General features: G+C 37.8%; 1 protein-coding gene across 1 annotated transcript in view; it reads right to left on the bottom strand.

The window, feature by feature from the left end:
• CRB1 (crumbs cell polarity complex component 1) overlaps positions 1-16,195 on the bottom strand; it is a 198,869-nt gene that overhangs the window by 124,562 nt on the left and 58,112 nt on the right. The gene's annotated exons all lie outside the window — the stretch shown is intronic.

Below are 16,195 nucleotides of genomic sequence, written 5' to 3' on the forward strand. Positions count from 1 at the left end.
TCTGTCAGTGGCGATGCTCTGGTGGCAACCCACATACAAAATAGAGGAAGGTTGGCAATAGATGTGTTAGCTCAGGGCAAATCTTCCTCAGCAAAAAAGAGGAAGATTGGCACAGATGTTAGCTCAGGGCGAACCTTCCTCAGGGGAAAAAAAAAAAATCTATATTCCCCTCCCCCACCAATAGTAGATGAAGATTATTTACTAAGCAAAATAAATTTAAGATTTACAAAAGTAGTCACACTGAGATAAGAAACTACCCTACTGAATCTGTCAAAATAATGTCTGATACACAATAATCAAATCTATATACAGGTTTTAAAAGACACAAAAGGGGGAATATCTATATTTACCCATCCTTATCTCTGTGCCTATAACTTGGAATAATCAATTATGTATTAAAATGATATTGAGGGATTTTCAAATAGCTCAGAAGTTGTTAATAGCCTGATTTTGTGCCCACTCTCATGATGGAAAATGCTACCTGCCATTTACAACTGTGACTGGATTCTACAGACACCTAAGTTAAAAGGGATGCTGGCATATTAAATCTGATTGTTTTTTTGAGAAGAAAAAGAACTTACAAATTAAATTTTATATCAGTAAAAATAGAAAGTTGTGGAATAGTAATTGTTGCTAGGTAAATGGCCTGCTGTTTGAAGCCTGGCTATTTCTTATCCAGTCTGTGAATGAGATTTTCCTTATCTGTTTACTTGGCACCAGTCAGGTCAAGGGAAGGAGCTCTGAACCAGCTGGTGGAAGACCTGTGTTCTCATTCTAGTTCTCTCTCTGAAATGACTTTTCAGTAATACTTTAATATCTTTATTTCTGCCATGTAAAATAATGCCATAATAGATACCTGTTTCAATTTTTCAAGAATGTATGAAAGACAAAAATGATAAATTCTTTAAAAATTTTTTTTCATATAATTATTTTTTAACACATATAGCAACTTTGTTAGTACTCAGAAACCGTAAGGATCAAAATTATCTCCCCTAAAATGACACTGACCTATCATGACTTTAAGCAGAGTGAACTATGGTCACCCAGGTCAACCTGGATTCCCATCGTGCTCTCTGAGTGGATTCCCATCATGCTCTCTGAATGGATTCCCATTATGCTCTCTGAGCAGAGGGCAACTGACACTTATTAAACACCTACCATACGCAGGGCAGGGCAAGGTGATCTCATAGGCATTCTTTTATCTCATCCCAACACATTTAAGGTACGCTGACTGGCCTGTGCCCCAGAGCTAGTAAAGGACAGTGTTTCTGCAACCCCTGTCTTCTCTTAGTCCAGTTCTTTTGTTAACCCACCTTTCCATGTGCCTTTCCCTATACGCCATTGGATTATGCCCTTTGGTATTTCAGTAATCTGTATTCGCTAGAAAGTATTAAGATATAAAGCCAAATCAGTGGTTTGAAACTTGTTAACACTTTTCTAAATTTTATTTCATAATTCAAACAAAATTCATATATTCATCTGATATACACCCAGATTACTTCCTAATGCTTAAGAAATACATTCTATACCATTATTTTAAATACTGCAGCTTCATTTATACGTTGTAGTCCAAACACTTTGGCTTTAAAGTTATCCTGATGCACATATAAGAATGTATTTCAATAGCTTAGATATAATTTGTGTTCAAATAACTATTTACTTTGGGGTGATTTATTTGTATTACTCTTAATATCACTTAGCAACATGATTCTTATTGCAGCTTATCATTGCTACCGATATAGACAAAAGTGATTTGGTCTAAGTGTGCATAATGCCAAAATAGCTGGATGAAAGTGATAAGTACAGTCTGTCATCCAGATGTTTTTGTATTTCCAGATGCTTGGCTTCAGAGCTAAAACATCTGGATAACTAGGATTTCCATTTGATGTTTACTGTCACATGCTTACAGCCATTAAATATATACAATTAATTGACAATTAATCAGGTACTAAAAAAGTACCTGAACGGTGTGGTCCGTTCTATATGGAAACATTCATTTTATGCCTAGTGTTATTAAGTATGGCACCGCGTCATTATAACTCTATGTAGCAATAGAAACTGAATGCAGTTACAGTGAGTAGCACTTCTGTGGCTGATTCTCTAAGAAATAGGAAATTCTTAATTGTAAAATTCTTTCACAAAAATTCATCCAGGAACCAAACCTGTCTGTTTGAATTGGTTAATAGTTCTTTACGAAACAAAAGAAAATAGAAAATGTAAGGAATAAAAAACATAGGATAAGAGGAACTCTGCACCAAAAGAAGAATGTACAGGACAGAGGAAAACAATTCCTCTGACTTCATTAGCTTTGGTGATTCACTATAACTAAGACTGTGCTAATGTCCACAGTGGCATCTCCACATAAATATAGGTCACCTAAGATGTCAGATCATTAGTTTCTGACCGTCAGGAATAGTTCCACTATGAACTACTCACTCAATTGTCATTAACTGTCAAGAAAAGTTCAGAAATGTTCTCACAGCCAAATATTTTTAAAAATATAAATTTTGAAAAAGGATTAGAATTACATGCCTTTCCCTAAAGTATTAAGTAAAAAGGGTGAAATGATGAGAGATTCCCAAGTTTACCCGCTGGCTTTGGTAGAGAAGAAACATTCCTGACAAATAATCGAAGAGTGCTCTTTTTCATCTTCTCTAAGACATAGTTAATTTAAAGCCAAAGCCATTCCATGCCATCTTGCTTTTCTTGACAACACACTCTCCAGATTCTCCTCTTGCCTCTTCAAGGGCTCATGGCTTGATTCTCTCTTCCCTTTCCACTTTCTCCTTTCTCTTTCACTCTCTTCTTCTCCTTTCTCACTTGCTACATCATACTTCTTTTTCTCCTTCTTTTTCCTGATATGGAAAGATCATATGAACTGATGTGGGGAGAGTTCGCTTCAATGAATATCTCCTCTTTATACCCCTAAGGTGTACGAGAAGCGCCAGGGCTGTTCCTGTCCTCCTCCCAAACCCCGTCCTAACCTAGATATCTAGTCAAAAGTCACCATTGCCCGAGGGGGAAGCTGTCATGTTAGAATCCAAGAAAAGTGACATTGAAACATCAGCTTTAAGTGCAAAACATGTCAGGCCAAGTATGCTGGATTATCTATTGTCAGTTTAGCACTGCCCTTATCTCTTCCTAAGAAGATCTCCTCTGCATCACAGAGACACCAAGAAATACATTTTCCTAGATCTCCTTCCCCAAATGACTAATGGTTTGAGTTTGCCAATGAGAGACACTTACAGACTTGGACGGTGGAAGAGAAACCACGCTTCTCTGGAGAGAGCTCAGATCAGTTCCACACATGGGCAGACGTGATTCACAGCAGCTTCCTAAGGAGCCTGGAGAATCACTCATGCCACTGCTGTAGAACGGGATGGGTGCAAACTTCCCACAGATTCTTCGGAATTGCTGCACCTTCACAGGAGCTTCTAAGAACCTCCCATTTGGGGGCGTTGGACTGAAATCTTTCCTGGAAACTTCTTTGTCTTTCCCTCCCTCATCTCTTCCAACCATTGTACAAGCAGGGCCAGCTTCATGGATTTCATGGCACGTGACCTTCGCAGTTGCCTAGGGCCCTGCAGCTAGAAAGACTCTGTATTAGTTTGCTAGGGCTTCTGTAGCAGATTACCAGAAACTGAGTGGCTTAAACAACAGAAATTTATTGCCTCACAGTTTTTGAGACTAAAAGTCCAAGATCAAGGTGTCATCAGGATTGGCTCCTTCTGAGGATTGTGAGGAAGACTCTACTCCATGCCTCTCCCCTAGTTTCTGGTGGTTTGCTGGCAATCTTTGGTATTCTTTGGCCTATAGAAGCATCTTCCAGTCTCTGTCTTTATCTTCGTGTGGTATTCTTCCTGGATGTGTGACTGTGTCCAAATTTCCCCTTTTTATAAGGAAACAAGTCAGATTAGGGGCCCAATCTACTTCAGTATAACCTCAACTTAACTAATTACATCTACAACAGCCTTGTTTTCAAATAAGGTCACATCTGAGGTGTTTCAACATAGGGGTTAGAACTTCAACACAGGAATTTGAGAGGGGACACAATTCAACCCATAATAGATTCCCTGCTTGGTTTAATATTCTTCTGTCACCATGTTGAAATTCTTAATATTTTCAAACAAAAGACCCTGCATTTTTATTTTGCATTAGGGCCCACAAACTATGTAGCCTGTTCTGTGTACAAGCCCATAATTCCTATATTAAACTCATTATATCTGAAATATATAGAATGACTTCTCTTTTCCTGACCAAATTCTGATAGATACACAGAGAGGAAAGAAGCAGAGTCAAAGATACAGCACAAATGAAGCCAGAGGGGCCAGCCCGGTGGGGTAGTGGTAAAGTTCACTTGCTCTGCTTCAGCGGCCTGGGGTTCACAGGTTCGGATCCTGGGCACGGACCTACGTACCACTTATCAGGCCATGCTGTGGCACACATCCCACATATAAAGTGGAGGAAGATGGGCATGGATGTTAGCCCAGGGCCAATCTTCCTCAGCAAAAAGAGGAGGATTGGCAACAGATGTTATCTCAGGGCTGATCTTCCTCACCAAAAAAAAAAAAAAAAAAGTGAAGCTGGAGTAGAAGCCCCATACCCCTCACCCCCACCCTAAGTGAATTGGGAATTTGATAGAACTCCAGATAGGTGCTGGGATCCAAAGACAGAGATTGTCAATGTCCCATTTTCCTTTTAGAACTTTAGAAACACATCAGACTACACATAATTCCCAAGCCAACACAGCACAGAATGATAGAACAGAAAAAACTATATAGGCCTTGGTGGCTGGAAATGAAATAGTTTTATAGAGAATGTTTGTTGAAGCATGTGAAGCGCCAAATGCTTTCTCTAATAAATGAAATACTTTTTTATAATATTGAGTTAGGGAATCATAAAAATTGTACCTGCTACTATTTCTTTCTTCTTCTCCTTTTCCTTTGCCCTTCATTGGGGAAGAATAGAAAGAACATGGATTTTGTAGACAGACCATCCAGGACTGAGCTCTGCTCTGCCGCTGCTAATTCTGAGGCTGGATATAGTTAACACTCAGTGAACGGTATACCTATAGTCTATTTGTTCTTTCTTTCTTGTATTCCTTCCTCAATTCCTTGGGATAGATAAAATTTAAAAATATTTGAAAAGTGATTGAAAGCAAAGATAACGCTTCAAGGGAATTTGGAATAGCTTCAAATTTGGTTAAATATAGATGTCATGCTGAGATTATAGGAGCTAGAGACTGGAAAAATTTGGAGCAGCCACTACATTAAATATAAAAAAATCTACAATTGACAAATAGCAGCTGAGCAATCATAAATATATAATTAAAATTAGATAATAAATATTTGAGGTGGATCAATAGGCTTTAAATTAGGAGAAAAGAAAGTAGACAACAGGGCTTTCCAGGACTGGAAAGTTACAAGGTAATAATTGTAGGTTAAGGACAAGAAGGCATAGAGAATAGAGGCACATAAGTAAAATAGCTCCCCGTGAAGTCCAGGCTTGCCAAGGAGGTGTTAGGATAGAGATGGAGTGACGGACAGTATGAGTAAAGAGAGGCCGGGTGACTGAGATTCTGCTAAGGATGAAGAGCCCAATGGAAACAAATAAATGAGAAGCTCAGGTCGTGGTAAATATGGTGGTAAAGCAGTTTTGAAGCATTTTATGTATATGATTTAGTTTTGTTTAATCTTTAAAATATTACCCATTAATTTTTCTATTACTATGCCCACTTTATTCATGATGAAACTGAAGTACAGAGAAGTCACGAAATTTGATGCAGATCAGAAAGCTAGAAAGTGCTGGAGCCACTTTAGGTTGAGTCGGTCTGAATTCAGAGCCTATGCTCTTAGCCACGAGGAGGGGAAGTCATTGAGGATACTGGGAATGTCTTGGAGGTTAGTGAGTTATTGCTCACAAGGAAAAGAAAAGAGTAGTTGAAGTGGTGAGTGAGTGATGAACCAGTGGTCTCTCAGGAGCAGTGGGCTTAGTGGGAAAGCTCACCTTCCCTCCTGGCCCTGAGAATCAAGGAGAGAGGAACCCTTTAACAAGGGTTGTGTGGAAAGCGGTTTCATCAGACAAACGCCAAGTTCCAGCAAAGGCCAAGGAATTAAAGGTGCATCGGAAAAAAATAAAAAACGTTTTGTTTATTTACTTGTGTTTGAGAAAAGACCATGGTAGAGAAGCAGGTGACCACTTTAATGGAAACCAGGAAGCAGATCTTTCCTGTGACATTGTCACGTAAGGTACACATTAGCAGTCTGTAACTTTGGCCAGGTTACCCTTCTGAATTCAGCTGTCGATAGGATGTCTTCCCACCTATCTCCCAGGCATCATTTTACAATCCCAATTGCAAACTCTCTCTCCTCAGTCCACCTTCTCTGAGCCCCTGTGCCCCTATCCCTGCCCAAATTCTCCTTTCAATGAATGGGATGAACATCCAGGCCACTCAAGCCAGATTTCTAGGAGCTAGCATCATTTTACTTGTTATTATTTCCCACATCCTAATTAGCCACCAAATCCTGGCATTTCTACCTTGGAAAGGGATCTAAGCTGCCATGTCCATTGCTGCCACCAAATTCAGACCCTCACCATCTCTCATCTGGTCTCTCTGTTACTGGCTTCTCTCTTACAAATCACTCTCTACAATTCTGAGAGTGACCTTTATAAAATACAAATCTGATTATACCATTAAATTATGCCATTAAATAGTTCCCCTTTGTCTCCAGGATAAAGCAGAATTGCATTGGAATGCTGTAGAAGCTTCTAAAAGATGTGGACTCTATTGGTGTCGCCTACAATGATGTTCCGGCAGCTCCACTATCTCTCAGGCCTCTAGGCTGCACACAGGTGCTCCCCTTACTTGTGATGCCCCACTTCTCTCTCCCTACTTCCCCTGGCTAATTCTAACTAGGTCCCAAAGGTTGAGTTCAAGTATCACATGATCCTGGAAACGATACTTAACTGCTTGTATCTACCTTAGGTGCCACTGCACTGTGCTCTCGTAATTCTCTATAATACAAAAGTATATATTATATTTAATGCAAGCTTATTTGTCCATTTTATCTACAAAATTGTGAGTTTTTTAGGTCAAAGTCTTTGTCCTTTAACACCAAGATCTGTAGCATTTAGCATATATTCTGGAACACACGAAATGCTCAAAGAATTTTGAATGAATGATCAAGTCACAGCTATGGAATAACGTACCATCTCTCCTGCAAGGCGATCTGGTATGCCAGGACAGAGCTTCTCAATGCTTCTGCAAGCCTGGTCCCATTTTAAATCAAAAGCCATAAAGTCAAATTTATGGCTTTGGGAAATGTTTAAAACAAAACATTGTTTCTGAATGATTGTGCCCTAAACTTCTGATCAGCATTTAGAGATTTTGCACATCAATATGCATCTTTCAGCAATTAGAGTTCAATGTTAGCAGTCTGTGCTACAAGATAATGCCTGTCACACGTTATCAGTCTGGAGCAGGTTTTGCATTGATGTTGTCCTCATCACTCATTAGAGTTGGGGGAGAGTGCACAACAGACCACTCTGAACACCTTTCTCATATCTGCAGAGCCATGCTTTGGAAATAATTGTACTCTAGCTTTGGGTTATCATCCTAAGTCTGAGTCCACCTCCTATGTTTAATATCTAACAGGCCTCTATGCATAATAGTTCCCTTTGAACAAGAATTATACATGCTATTTCTGGGTTCTTTAAGGAATGATGTATGGAGTATCAATTACAACAGTTATCAGTCCAAGTCCAGACCAAGCCTCAGTGCCAAGAGGTGCTGCTGCACTAGTTTCCATTACAGCTACAGATTTACAGTATGTTCTCCTCTTGTATATCATGGTTATAATCTTTTCAGCATCCTAGAGCAATGAAAAGAGGCTGGATGACTTCCTGCTCTGATTAATAGTGTCAGACAAGCACAATAATGATCAGCAAGATGCTGGGAGAGATTAAAGGAGGATTTTTTATTTTCAGCAGGAACAGCTTTGGGTTTTTATCCAATCAGATTTCTGGCTCTTGTGTTTAGACACATCCTTTCTAAGGATACCAAAAAGTAACAAAATGCCTTTTAAAAAATACTCACTTTGGGCTGGCCTGGTGGCGTAGTGGTTAAGTTCATGTCCTCCCCTTCCGTGGCCCTGGGTGTTCACAAGTCTGGATCCTGGCCATGGACCTACGCACTGCTTGCCAAGCCATGCTGTAGCGGTGTCCCACATATAAAGTAGAGGAAGATGGGCACAGATGTTAGCCCAGGGCCAATCTTCCTCAGCAAAAAGAGGAGGATTGGCAACAGATGTTAGCTCAGGGCTAATTTTCCTCACACACACAAAAAAGTACTCACTTAAAGTAGACTTTACAAGCCTGGAATTCATCTCTGAAGGACGACTGAATTTCATCAATTCAAAGACTGCTCTTTTCTCCCTCATATTTTTAACATTTAGGAACTACGATGCATTTTACAATCAACAGTGTCTGGGGGTTGTGTTATGTTTTAGTTGCAGAATTTTTCTTCAACAATGTATATGAAATCAATGTAATTATAAATGATGAATTAATTCTGATGAAATATGAAAATAGATTTATTCTTTTATTATTATTATTATGTAATATTTATTATATTTATTATTTATTTTATAATAGTTACTTGTAAGTATTATTAACACTTTATTATTCCCACAAGGGTCCGCTCCAGGGACTCAGTCTCTTCCTAGGGATTCAGTGACCAGCGAGGTTCTCAAGTGTCTCTTATTGGAGGATCCTCAGGCCAGCCTGCCCTGAGTGGCCCCGGCAAGGCTTAGAGTTCCTGCCAGATCTGCCCTCAGGTGGATTCGGCTCCTTTGGGTAGATTAGGGCTTGGAATCAGGCAGATGCTTTGTGTCTTCATGACCTTTGAACTCTTCCAGATCCCTGGGTACCCTAAACCGCAAGACAAGCTCATGCGTAGCATGCGCTATTTTATTTATTTAAAATAGTGTATTGTATTATTTTGTTATTATAGCTATCTAAATCTTTTTTGTTTCTATAAGTTATGCTTTCACTGAGAGACAACTGGAATAACCTCAGCTTTCAATATTAAACGTGTTTTTTGCTAGTTTTCTTAATCTTTGTCATATTTTGTCCTCTTCTCTCCTTTTTTTATCATCAGGGAAAGTTTAAGAATGTTCTTGACACTATTTCATCCCCGTCTTTCCAGAATGTTCATGGAGATTAGAAGTGGTTCCAGGAAGAGAAAGAATGGCTCCTTTTGTCAGCCTTAAGGGTGGAGAATAGTGAGTGTGTTCTTGTGCTTCCTGTACCTAATGATATTTCCTGGAGTACGATTGTCTGTGGACATATTCTACTCCCCCACTCACCCTTCCTTCCTCTTCTCCAGCCATTTTTCTCTAAATCTGGAGCATTTTCTCTAAACTCTATTCCTCCCAATTTACTCCCATCATAAATGTCATAACATGTATGCAGATATTATTTGATTTTAAAATACTATTTTCTTAATCAGTAAGAATGACTTCCTCAGTCTACTGCTTATATTTTATATGTATGTATATGTATATTTTTTAATATATAAAAATGAAACATATATCAAGTTTAAGGAGTAATCCATTTCAGAGTCTCCAAGATGTTATGTTTGAAAAACCCACTACTTCTATGAATGGTTTATATCTTGCTTAATTTTGTAAGTTTCTTGGGAATATTATAGGAAAATTGCAATATTTGCATTTTATGTTAAATATGCCAATATTATACATTACACACTTCTATAATTATAATGTTTTAGTCATAACAAACATCTTTCTTGTGTTTCTCTTTATTAGGATCATTGTTATTCCCAAATATTTGAAATGTTATAATATTAATAAATTCTTGAATCTTTTATTTTTATGATACAGCAGTTTCAGAAATTAAATTTTTGCCTAGACATATCATAATATTCCAGTTTAAATTCACAAATACAGCACAGAGATTATGACCTCAGTTAATCTATTCCTGAGTACAGTTCTAATATAGTCAAAAAAGAAAGCAATTCGAGTATAAGAAAATGATACCTGTAAAAAGTATAAGTTAACATGGTTTAAACAGTATTGGTACTAGTAGCAATAATTGAATATAATAAAATAGTGACAACCAGCATTTTCACAGCCTTAAATAGCTTATGAAAAGACTTTCACTAAAACATTTCATTCTCATCATGACCCTGAGAATTAGGTGATGTTATCATTATCTATATGTTAGAATGAAAGAATGGAAGCTCAGAACTATTGTTATTTATTAATACCAAACCATTAGAAAACATCAAGCTGGGCCCAGAATCCCTGTCTCCTGCTTCCGAAGTCCAGTCTTTCCATCACACCCATTCTTCATATTACTATAAATTTTTGAGCTCATCTCCTCCTCACGCAGACCTGCACATCCACCCTGCTGACAGCTAGGTGGGCACTGGAAGTCGTCAGATGGAGAGAAATAGATGCAGCATGTCGTTCATAACAGCTCACTAAACCACAAACCAATTACCAAAGCAAATATGATGAAAGAGACATTCACCCCTTTGTAAAACATCTCCGCAATTCTTCCCCTTTGCTGTTAGCTCATTATTATTCACACAATTACAATAATAAATGCAGCCAGAAGACAAAAGCTTCAGTTCTACATCCGGAAAGAAACACATTTTTGCTCTGCTCGTAGGCCTTTTTCTATGAAGCATTTCCTGGCTCTCAGCAGCGTCATCGGCTCCTTTCTCTGAGCTGCCCCAGCAGTCTGTTCAGAGAGAGAGTAATTTTTGTTTACATGCCTCCTCCCTGAATCAGCCGTGAGCATTTTGTCAGGGATAAATTTTGTCTCGGTCATCTTTCTGTCTCCATGGTCCAGCACAATGTCCAGTGCACTGCAAGCATGTGATAAATATTTGCTGAATGAATAACATGTTATTTTGTGTACTCATTCAACACACATTTGTCAAAAGCCAGAAGCTTCATTTCTTCATAAAAACTATTTCAAATGGCCCTAGTTCTAAGCAAAAACCTGAACAAGTGTTTAATTTTCTTTATATGACAACACAAAAAACGATCAATTTCATAATTAACAGCATATAGAAAAACAACCATTTTCCTTCAATAAAATAAAGATACAATCTGAGAAATTCAAAATTTCTCTGTTGGCTGTTACATGTTATTTGCCTTTTGGATCTGAAAGATATTTGTTATGGGCATACTATACGATGAGTAAAATTTGAGATATTTAGGGTAGGTGCTCACAGAATCAATATTCAAATGTTCTTTAAACTGATGTCTTATATATTGAGTATATTTATATAAATGTGGACTATTTATTGATGATTATTCACAAGAAATTTTTTTACGTTCATCAAATGTTTTGCGTGTTAATTTTGTAATCAGATATATACTTTCAGTAAAACAACTTTCAATAACAATGCTAATAGTAATGATAAAAATAACATTATTTCTCATGAAATAAGCTTATATTTTATAGTATATACTACTTTTATTTTCCCCAAATTATTTTCAGGACCATTAAATTATCCATATGATTTCTCATAGATGCCTTCAAAGTGATTTAGTGAATAAAAAATCTATTTAGAGGGGCTGGCCCCATGGTGTAGTGGTCAAGTTTGGCGTGCTCCGCTTCAGCGGCCCAGGTTCGCGGGTTCAGATCTCAGGTGCAGACATACACCACTCGTCAGCCGTCCTGTGGCAGTGACCCACATACAAAACAGAGGAAGACTGGCAACATACGTTAGCTCTGGGTGAGTCTTCCTCAAGCAAAAAGAGGAAGATTGGCAACAGATGTTAGCTCAGGGCCAATCTTCCTCAGCAAGAACACAGACATATATATAATATATATATTTAGAAAAGATGGAACACCAAGCCCAGATTCAAATCTCCACATTGACTGAAATTCAAATTATGCCTTTGATAAATGCCAGTGTAATGGCAGCATCAAAGTTAGCTACATCCCTCTTAGACTTATGCACCAGCATGGATGAAGACTATTGGAGAAAGCTCAGAGAAGAACATGAAAAATTATTAAAAGAAGAAGGTTTGATGGGAAATTTTAAATGAGTAACCATCATGTAATGCAGAGAGGTGGGATAAGTTTCAGTGTGCATGTGAAAGACACTGCACAAGGATGTGGTTGATATAAACTACTAAGAAAGACTGCATTGTTGCTAGAAATATTCTGGACACACCTGTCCTGAATAATCTAGACTTCCCACCAGGGGACGATAGAGAGCAGGTTAGGGAAGGTGTGCTCTCATCTTGTGTGCATTATCCATGATTCTTCTGTGTTAATTTCCATCTTAAATTTTAAAAGGAATAAAAAAAAAGTGTTATTGTTAAAACTTGATCATTCTCTTTTGCTCTCTCCTGTAAAATAATAGTCCATTTACTTGGATTATTGTATTAATCTCCATTGGGCACCCTATTCTACCCTAACCACCCCTTTCAGTATATCCTCAACCTAACAAGCAGAGATTTTGTTAAAACGTAAGTCATTTCAATCCTCTGCTCAAAACTCTCCAACAACTTCCATCTTACTTCGAGGAAGAGCCAAAGTCCTTACATGGTCTACAACCCCACAGTCTGAGCCTATCGTGTCTCCTCTCCCTTCTCACTCCACTCCAGTCCCATCAACCTCACTGCTGCTTCTCAAACATTCCAAATACTCTTTACCTCAGGGCCTCTGCATCTGCTGTTCCTCTGCCTGGAATGCTATTCCACAGACACTTGCTTGACTCCCTTCCTCATCTCTCCAGAACTTGATTCCATGTCTCCTTCTCAGCAAGGCTTCCCTGGGCGTTCTACCTAACGTTCAGTTCCTAACTCCCTTTTTTGTGTTTTACTCTCCTCCACTGCATTTATCACCACCTAACCCACTATATGTTTTATCTATTGCTTATTTATTTTATACACACCTCTCTCTTCCCTCCATAATGTAAGGGACTTTTTCATCACTTTCTTTATTCTTATCTTTACAGAGCCTAGAACAATGCCTAACTCATTGCAGGAACTCAATATACATACGTGTGTGTGTTGACTAAATTAATAATTGAATGAATTCAACAAATATTTATTTTTATGCATATAATTTATTTGGAACTGTTACTAGCAATAAAATCATATATATAAAACTACTTTTTGTTGATTTTTTTCCTTGTCTCATAGACTTTGTGAAATAAGAGCCAAGGTTGTCACACAAAAATATACATAATTGTCTACATCACTGGTTTCTCAGAGCGTGGTCCTCAAACCAGCAGCATCAGCATTGCTTGGGAACTTGTTATAAATGCACATCCTTGGACCCCACCTCAGATCTACCGAATCAGAAACAGTATTTTAATAAACTCTCCGGGTGAGTCTGATGCACGTTAAAACTTGAGAACCACTCAACCACCATATAGATTTTAAGTGCATTAAATTGGAAATGACAATTGAATTTTTAATACATTCTTATTTTTCGTATTAGACATTTCAAGTTTTCTTTGGGTAAAATAAGTCTAGAAATATTCTGGCTTTGATAAATGGCAAGTGAGTCTTCTTCTTAATGACCCTTACACCTACCCCTCCCCTTCATGTTGTTAGTCACTCTTCCAGGCCAGGTCCTAAGACACACTTGGTATTGCAGTGGCTTTCTAACTAGTCTCCATGTACTAACTAGTCTTCTAACTAGTCTCCATATACTAATACATTTTCTTGAATATAAAATGAATTTTTCCATATATTTTTGTCTCTGAAATAGAGATGCATCTTACAATCGATAAGTAAATTTAACGCAGTGTTTTTTCTTATTTCCTCAAAGATTATTCTTATACCACAGATCTATTTTATAATAAAGGAAATAAGCTATTTTCCTACACTGTTTTGCTTCATCATAGATCCAGTTGGCCTTTTCCTGTCCTCTCATAGCCCCATTTTTCTCATATGGCAGGCATCTTAACGTGAAAAATGTTCATTAGTCAATCTGGCTAATTTTAAGGAAGACCTCAATTATGGAATGATTCATTGCATAAACTTGAACTAAAAGCAGTCACATGCTAATATTCTTTTCATTCTTTTTTTTTTTTTTAAAGTTTGAGGCTGTTTACTTTCAGCTTCAATTGGAGTTTTGCTTACGCGTGGCAGGTCCGCATCGGCATCTTCAGTGCCTGTCTCTGAGCCTGTGTCCGCCATGAATCACTGCGCAGGAAGAACTGCGGAGAGCACGGAGAAGGATTCCTGCAGCGTGAACCCTCTCTCTGCGCGCTCCTGCTCTTTTTCCTCTCCTACCTCTCTGTCTTTTAAAATTTATTACGTTTTCTTACTTTGTTGCTCAGAGGAACACAGGCTTTTTCCTGTAAGCCAGGTTCTTTATGATCACTCTAAATTTGGATGTAGCACAGAGCAGCCAGGTTATTGTAACACAGTTTCCAGGATTCATCAGGAGGTCTAGGTTGAGCCAGACACCAGCGCATCCATGCTGATTGCTAATGGTCTTTTTCCTTCCTTCTCAACTCTGGCTTTTCCCTTGGTTCTATAGACCTTCTTTGGGTTTCTCATTAATTGGCCTGAGCTGCCACAAACACTGGCAACCATGACATAGCACTGAAGTTAACAGGCCGCCTTGTGTGTCTAAATGATGGGCAAGTGCAAGAAAAGTTTCCAAATTAAGTTCACATAAACTTAATTTCTGGCTCCCAGCCCTAGCTATACATTACAATCAATTAAATTTGACTCTCTGAAGGTGGAGTCTGAGCATCAATGTTTCAGATCTCCCTGGGTAATTGCTAACGTGTGGTCAGGGCTGAGAACCGCTGACGAGCTCCCAGAATGCAGGAGGGCGTGGGTGACCAAGCCTAACGTGGCACCTTTGTATCTGAACAAGCCTAACCAGCTAATACTAGACCTGATTCTTGCTGCCTTATGACTCATCCAAATTCTGTTTGCAAGCAAGTTGTATATATGTCACCTGAAAACTGAAATAATAAAACAGCTGATTTCTTAGCAAACAAGAGAAGAACAGAGTCAAATAGGGAACAACACTATTATATTAGATTCAGGCAAAGAAAGTGTCCCTACTGTGGATTTTGAGCGTTATAGTGAGAAAAAGGCATCGGCTCTCACGGGCCCCACGGGGATATGATATGTCTACAGCATAATTAATTCACTGTAGAGTCAAGTGCCTTATGATGGAATTTTACTACATCTCGGATTAGGAATATACCCTTGACATCTTTTATGCCTAAATTTAGACCACTGAAAGGATTTATTACAATCCAATTAAATTAAAATGTAACAAAAACAAAGACATTGTAAAACATAATTTTTCAAGTTATGTTTTTGCAATTATAAGACTATTTCAGAACACCATAGTTAAAATGGCTGAAACATTTATTTGATCTCACGGCCGTTCCTTTTAGTCGCCATTAGCAATATTGTACTAGCAGCAGGAAATAGAAGATACTATCTTAATAAACTATAGAGATTTTAAATGTGACCATTATAAACAAATGCAATCCCAAACCAGCCCCACAAAAATGTATATCTTATTTTTATTCAAAAATTTTAAAAATTGAAATTCAATTGCCATAAGTCCACCTAATTAAAAAGAATGGACATGATAGTATGGCATAAAAACAAGGAGCTTTTCATGTGTAAGTACTGTTTTATAAGCTCCTTTACTGTGCCCCATAATTTTTTAGGTTAGAATTGGTAATTAAAAGGCACTCAATAAAATAATTTTCCAATAGATATAAGCATTCTATGATCATAAAATATGCATAAAGTAATAGAGAAGGTGAACTCGAGTTTAATATCTATTTACCTCAGTTTCATTACCAGAAATGGTGTCCAGAAATATATGTAAGAACTTAGAAAATTAGAGAAATTCAGTAACAGTTTACTAAGCAGCCATTGGTCACTGTGCTCGACACTTTGAGGAACAGCATCTCCTGTTCTTAATACACTGACTGACATATAATAAACACTCAAAAAGTACTGATGAATTAAAAAATAAATATAAGACATGACTCCTCTCCTTTAGAAACTAACACTTGAGTGGAAGGAGACAAAAACACAGATATTGAAGAATAGGACAGAATATAGGAAGTTCTTTAATAGAAATGCAAACCACTATGGAAGTAATGAATAATTATAATTACTACAGCAGTTTAAAAGCATTATTCAGCTGATAG

The sequence above is a fragment of the Ceratotherium simum genome, chromosome 36, assembly GCF_057802395.1.
Source record: "Ceratotherium simum simum isolate JZ-2026a chromosome 36, ASM5780239v1, whole genome shotgun sequence".
NCBI classification, from domain to species: domain Eukaryota; kingdom Metazoa; phylum Chordata; class Mammalia; order Perissodactyla; family Rhinocerotidae; genus Ceratotherium; species Ceratotherium simum.